This window comes from Ornithodoros turicata, unplaced genomic scaffold (genome assembly GCF_037126465.1).
Source record: "Ornithodoros turicata isolate Travis unplaced genomic scaffold, ASM3712646v1 ctg00000783.1, whole genome shotgun sequence".
Lineage (NCBI taxonomy): Eukaryota > Metazoa > Arthropoda > Arachnida > Ixodida > Argasidae > Ornithodoros > Ornithodoros turicata.
The window spans coordinates 481876-489204 of record NW_026999401.1 but is presented as its reverse complement, the minus strand read 5'-3'; the positions used below and the strand labels follow the sequence as shown (position 1 = coordinate 489204).

The 7329-nt window shown below is 43.7% G+C and overlaps 1 long non-coding RNA gene across 1 annotated transcript; it reads left to right on the top strand.

Annotated features, from left to right (window-relative positions):
- The first annotated feature begins 3211 nt into the window (after positions 1-3211).
- Positions 3212-4981, top strand: LOC135374879 (uncharacterized). The gene is made up of 4 exons (XR_010417140.1): positions 3212-3239; positions 3793-3865; positions 4621-4668; positions 4738-4981. It is a non-coding gene; the product is annotated as an uncharacterized LOC135374879 (long non-coding RNA).
- Positions 4982-7329: the final 2348 nt, after the last annotated feature.

Sequence of the window (7329 nt, the reverse complement as noted above, 5' to 3'; positions counted from 1 at the left end):
GTGCATATTCTACATAAACTGATACACTCCCCAACACGTGAAATACATAGCAGGCTCTCCCGACTTAACCTTGGTCAATCCCGACGGGTGCATATTCTACATGAACTGACCGGTCCGCAACCCATCAAATACGTAAAACGCTCCCCTAACATAACCTTAGTCAGTCTCGACGGGTGCATATTCTACATAAACTGATACACTCCCCAACACGTCAAATACATAGCAGGCTCTCCTGACTTAACCTTGGTCAATCCCGAGGGGTGCATATTCTACATGAACTGACCGGTCCGCAACCCATCAAATACGTAAAGGGCTCCCCTAACATAACCTTAGTCAGTCTCGACGGGTGCATATTCTACATAAACTGAAACACTCCCCAACACGTCAAATACATAGCAGGCTCTCCTGACTTAACCTTGGTCAATCCCGAGGGGTGCATATTCTACATGGACTGACCGGTCCGCAACCCATCAAATACGTAAAGGGCTCCCCTAACATAACCTTAGTCAGTCTCGACGGGTGCATATTCTACATAAACTGATACACTCCCCAACACGTCAAATACATAGCAGGCTCTCCTGACTTAACCTTGGTCAATCCCGAGGGGTGCATATTCTACATGAACTGACCGGTCCGCAACCCAGCAAATACGTAAAGGGCTCCCCTAACATAACCTTAGTCAGTCTCGACGGGTGCATATTCTACATAAACTGATACACTCTCCAACACGTCAAATACATAGCAGGCTCTCCTGACTTAACCTTGGTCAATCCCGAGGGGTGCATATTCTACATGAACTGACCGGTCCGCAACCCAGCAAATACGTAAAGGGCTCCCCTAACATAAGCTTAGTCAGTCTCGACGGGTGCATATTCTACATAAACTGATACACTCCCCAACACGTCAAATACATAGCAGGCTCTCCTGACTTAACCTTGGTCAATCCCGAGGGGTGCATATTCTACATGAACTGACCGGTCCGCAACCCAGCAAATACGTAAAGGGCACCCCTAACATAACCTTAGTCAGTCTCGACGGGTGCATATTCTACATAAACTGATACACTCCCCAACACGTCAAATACATAGCAGGCTCTCCTGACTTAACCTTGGTCAATCCCGAGGGGTGCATATTCTACATGAACTGACCGGTCCGCAACCCATCAAATACGTAAAGGGCCCCCCTAACATAACCTTAGTCAGTCTCGACGGGTGCATATTCTACATAAACTGATACACTCCCCAACACGTCAAATACATAGCAGGCTCTCCTGACTTAACCTTCGTCAATCCCGAGGGGTGCATATTCTACATGAACTGACCGGTCCGCAACCCAGCAAATACGTAAAGGGCTCCCCTAACATAACCTTAGTCAGTCTCGACGGGTGCATATTCTACATAAACTGATACACTCCCCAACACGTCAAGTACATAGCAGGCTCTCCTGACTTAACCTTGGTCAATCCCGAGGGGTGCATATTCTACGTGAACTGACCGGTCCGCAACCCATCAAATACGTAAAGGGCTCCCCTAACATAACCTTAGTCAGTCTCGACGGGTGCATATTCTACATAAACTGATACACTCCCCAACACGTCAAATACATAGCAGGCTCTCCTGACTTAACCTTGGTCAATCCCGAGGGGTGCATATTCTACATGAACTGACCGGTCCGCAACCCATCAAATACGTAAAGGGCTCCCCTAACATAACCTTAGTCAGTCTCGACGGGTGCATATTCTACATAAACTGATGCACTCCCCAATACGCGAAATACATAGCAGGCTCTCCTGACTTAACCTTGGTCAATCCCGACGGGTGCATATTCTACATGAACTGACCCACTCCCCAACGTGTCAAATTTGTAAAATGCTTTGATTGGCCTGTCTTAATTATTTTTATTAGTGGCCAATGTAATAAATAAAGCAGCTGGAAAACAAGAACCAAGTAAAACGGTGACCTTATGTTCGCCTTCAAAATTACGAGCGTAAGCGTTTGTCCGGTGGGCTTTTGTCGGTAGATACACTGTACGAGCGGTGCAGTCCCTTGAGAAAGTTGCCTGATTTCAGGGAAGGAGCGAGATCACAACGCATTGTGTCGCCAAAATGGTTGTACTTAGGCCAAACACCACAGCACGTTGCCCTCTCCTCTAGCATTACATGATAACTGACTGCAGTTATGCTCCTACATTTGACACGAACCTGAAAACCATAAGCACCCAATTTAAGATTATTCCAGCATTTTCTTCCAAGTTGATATGTTATCCCTCGATGCACCACAAGGAAGACCATTAATTTTTATCCCTACACTCTTAGAAAAATTGGTGGAGCAGTTACACTTTTTAGAAGGTAATAGTCGTCACTGTATGTTTTGCCTAAAAGGTTGCAAAGTTCTAGCTGCTACCTCACTCTCAAAACAGAACGTCAACGCATAGCACGTTTTCCCGCTTCTGATTCGGTCAGCCGCGGGGAATTACGCCTTTCTGTAGTAATTTGTCGGTGTCAACTATAGAAGTTACCCCCTTTTCACACCCTTTTTTTCTTTCTTCTCCCTAATTTGAATGGGGAATGCATCGGAAAGTAAAACAACAGGAAACGAGAAACCGCAGTTATGAGGTTACCGCATAGTTTTGCACGGCATCGCTTCGTATTTAATAGTTGTTTCGTAGTTTCGTAGTTAGTACTCGCTTCGTAGTTACACTTTGCAATCCTTGTTTCTTTCTAATTCTTCTTCTTCTCCTTGGAATAGGTAGTAAGCAACACGCGTCTTTTTTTTTTTTCTGTCTAATGTCTGTCTGTCTGTCTGTTGTGTTCACGTGGCTGTGTGTAATCCTTCCTTTTTTTTCTAATAAATACATCCCCGTGTACGTGTTAATTGCGTATTCTGCGAATCCATGCACCACACAACAGTTTCCACGCTCTGTATAATCTGAATCCCTATGTCGGTCATGGCCATAATCTTAATTACGGTTGACGTCGAATTTTGTTTTAGTTTTTACATCCCACGTGCACATGTGGCTGTGAACGCGTGCTTGCAAAGGAAATGCCATGTAGAAGGTACTTACTGGAAAGTCAATTCTCGTCCAGGACTTTTCAGAAATCTCATTAAAAACTCACTGTAACGGTTCACAAACAGAGATTTATGAAGGACAATGGAATCACGTACGCCTGTATGGAGTGTCCTATAAAAGCCAGGCAGTTTCTGTAGTCTACACACATCTGAAATATCCTCTCGATACAGGTAAGCACTTTGAGAGATAACCACTCTTTATTACTTCCTGTACTGGACTAGCATGGTTCTCTGTTTGCAGTGCTTTGCGTAGATTATTATGTGGTGTAATGCAATTGAGTACATCTAATCACTTCACAACCACGGCTCCTTTGGCAGTTCTAACCATACCACGTTTGTGATATGATAAGACGTCGGTCTGCTCCTCCCTCAAAATATCTCGACTCAATGGTGACTCTGAAAAACGAGGGCGTTGGAAAAAAAGACTCCTGTAACAGTATCCATTTATCGTCAGAAAAGCGTATTTTCAGCGTCAACGTCAAAGTTTTAGAAGCCCTAACCTTAAATGCTAAACTCGCAACTCATTTTTCACACGAGACAGTTCATGTTCTGAGGCTGGAACACATGTCTAGAAGGACAAACACATACGAGTTCATCATTTCTTTCATAATTTTTCACTTTCGTTCAAACTACACATGGCTGTATCGGAGGAAGTGAGGTTTTTACCAAAACTGTTTCTGAGGACTTCAAACAAACAAGCCTGTCTTTTATTCTCTTTCTCCAGGAAAGTTTCAACGATCTCTTCGTGGACACCATGACGCCTCTACGTTTCGCTGTTGTCTTCGTCCTCCTCTTTGGTAACACTAATATGGGATCTAATATAGGATGTTGTGAAAGTTTGATCAAACCAAAAGTGCCACTTCGAGAGCAGCGGCAGTTTCCAACCGACAATTATTCTACTATAGCCGGAGATGTCCTACGATAGTACATGAACCAGTAATTTATCCAGACTCCCTACACCCCCCTAACACCTCCCCCGCAAATGTTCAGTGACACCCCCTAACATATTGACCTGTGTACCCCTACATGAGGTGCCCTTACGATTTCTGGTATAGGTACATATGTCAGTGATGATATGTTATGATAACGTAACTATAATAATGACGCACACCCCATTTTTCCAACACCCCTCTACGCTTGGAATTCTGGGTAAACCACTGAAAAGAACACAAGGAATGGAAACATTGGCGGGTTCCGAACTACGGTTTTTGTCCCAGTCTTTTACCCCTAGAGGATCACTCCAGGATCATTCCGCTTTAGTTACATTGGAGCTTATGGCGAACAGACTGAAAAAACGGCGATATACACCCCCCCTATCCTTTCCTTTTTCCTTGAACATGTCCTTCGCCCTAAGACAGCAGAAAGTTTTCTACACGAAGGCTTTCTTCGTTATTCGGTGACAGGTTTAGAGAGATGAGGGAGTCACGTGAACAGGTGCTCAGGACGCGTAACAAGCTGTCGAAAGCGCGTGACGCAACAGCTCACCTGGTGGGATCCAAGTTTGGGGGAACTTGAGAGTGCGAGAAACTCAAAATTTCCCTTTCTTTTTAAGGTGTATCTGTCGCCAGTGAAGCTGCACCTGAAGGACACGAGCTTGAACGTAAGGACCTTTGGAATTATTAACGACGTTACCGTATAGCCATCATTGTGAGGACGTTTCCCTTTGCAGGTCGTCAAATTGACATCGAGCTCTGCGTTTGTATTCCGATTGTTACCAATTGCAATGGCAAATGTACAAGGAAAAGCAACTGCTTGGACTGCTACCTTGGATGAACAACATGGCTGACCGGCAACCTTTAACTACGAAATGATCATTCGCACGTATACGAAATAAGAGACCCTGGTATTCTCTTTTACCAACATGATCTTGGGTGGCGGGAACTTTTCGGGGAAATAAATTGTACTAAGCAGCAGACATTTTCGTCGTTCGTTTATTTCTCTTTCGATTTTCTGTACGACTGCATTTACATCGTATCCCGTGCGCCTGCACAAATGCACGCCGTGCAGCGATAACAACACATGGGGTCTGAAAACCCAACCTTACTGCGTAACACAGGGGTGACACAAACCCGCCATTGTTGTAACTACCCTCAAGCGGGTGCTTTTGGCAAAACTGCCATCTTGTCCTGGTCGCACGTCATAGAAAACGTCATTTTCAGGTCACGTGACTTTGTTTTGTACGCCGTTTTGCCGCTTACCGACATATTTTCGCCGTCATAACACCAAGCGATTATCGCATTTTGCTAGCGTAAACTATGCGGTGCTTCTTCCGCAACATGGTAGCCCATTTCTCCTTAGTTTAAGTACATGGCAACGACTCGGTAAATGTTAACGCGCAGTCGTCATCACATCTTTGGAAGTCAACAATACGAGGCTTTGTGTGCAAAACTGCGCGTTTTACTGCAAGATTATCGGATAAAAATAATTACCGTGATCGAAAAACATCCAAAACGTCGTCCAGAAACAACAACCGCACTGTTTAGAAACGGTTTGGCCGCCGATCACGGGCACCGCCATCTTTAAGGTCACGTGCGCCTTGACGTTTGCTGTGACGTGCGACCAGGGCCTGTCCAGGGTGCATTGCGTTCGCCCAGCACGCTTTCGTCTACGGAGGAATACATTGGATGCCACCCCTGTGCTGCGTAACACTCTCGCCATCAACCATTCAGCCGAACGATGCATTTATCGATTCACAGAAGAGTGGAGCCTTTTTCTAGGAGTTATCGTATACATCCAGATTGTCGCGGAAAGGCGCGCGCAAATCTCGAGAAAGAATAAATCTACTGGAAAGAATGTAGAATATGCAACCGTGAAGGCTGACAAAGGTTAGGTCAGGAGAACCTTCACCTGACCTAGCCCTGGTCAGTCTCGACGGGTGCATATTCTGCATGAACTCACCCAATTCCCAACGTGTGAAATGCATAAAAGGCCCCCCCTGACCTAACCTTGGTCAGTCTCTATGTGTTCATATCCATACATAAACTGACCCACTCTCGAAAGTGTAAACAATTCATAAAAGGCAGTCCTTACCTGACCTTGACCAATCTCGACGGGTGCATGTGTTCTACATGAACCGACCCACCCCCAGAGTGCGAAATACGTAATAGGCAGTGATGGGCAGTACTTGAAGTACCAAGTACTCAAGTAGTACTTTAAGTACATTTCTGTGTACTTGTACTTTACTTTAAGTACATTTTAAGTCGTGTACTTTGTACTGTACTTCAAGTACTTTTTTCCCGAGTACTTTCCCATCAAGTACTCAAGTACCCAAACTTGGACTGCACACAAAAATCACAAATGAGTATAAAAAATGCACCCTACTAAAAGCGCTAAAATGACAGCAAGACCAAAACACACAGATAGGGCTATCTCTCAGTGTTCGTCTTCTTGTCGTCATTTTAGCGCTTTTAGTGGGATTCAGTACCAAGAGTCCCAGTCTGACATTTTACCAAAAATGATTTTTATGCTTTTAAAGAGCATATTTCTTGAAGCAGGCTTGTTGAGAGGCTTGAAATGTTGAAAGAGTTTCAACGCTTCTATGATTATGTAAAACGAATGGAATGGACACTGTAATCAGCAGCACAATGACTTGGTCCATTGTCATTTCAGTTCTCCCAGTGGAGGGTTCTATGCTTTTTTATATAGTTTCCTTCATTGACAATTAATTATATATATATTTTATATCACATTATATGTGTGATTGCATTACATGATGGACACTCTGAAAGACACACATGCTTTCATTTTTACATTTTACGTTTTTTGATTGGTTACATGCATTACATTACTGCAGATCACAGTCGTATAAAAATGAAGGCTTACATTGTGCTTCATCCTTTTTTACTTTCATCATATTCTTTTTTTGAACATGTTGTATTTAAAAAAGCATCAAGGAATGCCCAGAAATATATAATCTATGTTTGCTTGTACTTTTTTCCCTTGAAATTTCCTAGCATGTTATAGCAGAATATTAGTACCGGAACACCACACTAGGCGGGTGATCTTGAATCAGTCAGGACATAATACTATTTTGCATAATCACAGCACAGCGGACTGATTACCTCTCTTCACGTTACTGCAAATTATGACATCTGATGAAGTTCATATTCACGGGTTAGCACTTAACCTAGGACTTTATGTCTTCACAGCATTTGTCAAGAGTACTCGCTAAAGTTTTGACAAAAAGGCAAGACACAGATACTAAACAGTGAAATGCGAAGTGATACAAATTAAATTGGCAATGTACTTGATGAGTACTTGA